Source organism: Vombatus ursinus, unplaced genomic scaffold (assembly GCF_900497805.2).
Source record: "Vombatus ursinus unplaced genomic scaffold, bare-nosed wombat genome assembly UNPS02000577.1, whole genome shotgun sequence".
NCBI classification, from domain to species: domain Eukaryota; kingdom Metazoa; phylum Chordata; class Mammalia; order Diprotodontia; family Vombatidae; genus Vombatus; species Vombatus ursinus.
The window spans coordinates 14,598,443-14,600,370 of record NW_020940355.1 but is presented as its reverse complement, the minus strand read 5'-3'; the positions used below and the strand labels follow the sequence as shown (position 1 = coordinate 14,600,370).

Here is a 1,928-nt window from a genome sequence, read left to right as displayed (position 1 = left end):
ATTTAAACATCAAAATGAAAAAAAAAGTTTTAAGTGAATAGGCACTGAAGTATTCAAAATTGCATATATGAAATATAATGGTACAATAAAAGTGAATGAGGTAAGTTTCTTCCAGTCAGTTAGCAATAAAAACTAGGCTAAAAATCGACTCAAATCAAAAATATCACTAACAATCCCAGTTGTAAGAGAGGATTAAAATAACCTTTCAAAAATGAATAAACAAACCAAAAACCAATAAAGGAGAGAAAACAACAGGAAAAATTAGAATAACATTTCTAAAAATTACCTGTCATCCTGTGAGCATCCCAACACTACTATCATGGGGACCAAGGGACCAATCAAAGGATTACTTCATCTTCCCAAAGTGAAAGTCTTTTAGTCATAAGTCAGAGCATATTTGTCACAGAGAGTTGTTAGGGGAACCCACACATTCTTCATGAGATAGCTTAATCATGGATCTGACAAGGATCAGAGAAGAGCTCTGTCCTGGAGGTGAAATGCTTTGTAGGGCCTTGAAGGATAGATTTTCAAGGTATCTGGAAACAGGGGAAGATACCAGAAATGTGGTAGATATCTTAGACCTTATTTCCATTTTAAAGGGAATCAAGAGGCCAGCAATAACTATGAATCCATCTATCCACTTTCTCATCTTTATGAAATTTGAATGAGAGTAATCTACATACCCATGAAATACTTTCATCTCTGGATTTTCAAGACACTGTTTTCTCTCAGTTATTTTCTTACCAGTCTGACTGTTCCTTCTGAGTTTTCTTTACTATATCATCATCCATATCTAACCTCCAAGGATGGATGTACCCCAAGATTATGTTCTGAGCCCTCTTCTTTTTTGCTTGGTTATCTCATAAGGATTCATGGAAGAATGAAGACAAACCTAATTTTATCCAATACAAATTCATGTCACAAAGCTTCAGCTGGTCCCTCACTGATGCTCAACATTCCATTTTGTTTCCTCATTACCTGTGCTTATTTCTTCCATTTCTTTTTCTTGTCCTACTGCTAGACCTAGCATTTCTATTATAATATTGGATAATAATTTGATAATGGACATTTTTGCTTCCCACTAATCTTATTGGAAAGGCTCCTAGTTTCTCCCCATTACAGATAATGTTTTCACTAGGCTGTAGTTAGATAGTGCTTATTTTAAGAAAAGTTCCATTTATTCCTATGCTTCCTAGTGTTTTTTTCCCTCAAAACATTTTTAATAATTATTTTTAATTGATCCTCAGTAGAAACAAAAGTTACTTAAATGTATCTAAAAGTACAGGAATGTTTTTTTCTCTCTTCCCTTCTCCTTGTTTTGAAAAATATGGAATTCTTCATGAATTTGCGTGTCATCCTTGCACAGGGGCCATACTAATTTTCTCTGTATTGTTCCAATTTTAGTCTATGTGTAGCTGAAGCAAGCACCCTAGTGTTTTTTAATAGGAATGGGTGTTATGTTTTGTTAAAAACTTTTTGTATCTATTGATATAATCATATGATTTTTGGTTTTCTTATTGATATGGTTAATTATACTTACAATTTTGAACAAGACCTGAATTCCTGGTATAAATCCAGCCTGGTCATAATGTATGATCTTATATTACTGTAATGTCCTTGCTAATGTTTTATTTAATACGTTTACAATTAGGGAAATTGGTCTATCATTTTCCTTCTCTGTTTTGATATCCCTGGTTTAAGTATTAAACCATATTTATGTCATAGAAGGAATTCAGTAAGACTCGTTCTTTACCTATTTTTTCAAGCAATTTATATGATATTGGAATTAACTGTTCTTTAAATGTTTGGTAAAATTTGCTTGTAAATCCATCTGATCCTGGTTTTTTTTTTTCCTTTAGGGAGTTCATTTATGTTTTTTTTTAATTTCTTTTTGTAAGATAGGGTTATTGAAGTATTTTATTTCCTCT

General features: G+C 32.3%; 1 non-coding gene across 1 annotated transcript; it reads right to left on the bottom strand.

Annotated features, from left to right (window-relative positions):
• Positions 1 to 1,321: 1,321 nt before the first annotated feature.
• On the bottom strand, positions 1,322 to 1,428 carry LOC114032185. The gene has a single exon (XR_003567814.1). It is a non-coding gene; the product is annotated as a U6 spliceosomal RNA (small nuclear RNA).
• Between the last annotated feature and the right edge of the window lie 500 nt (positions 1,429 to 1,928).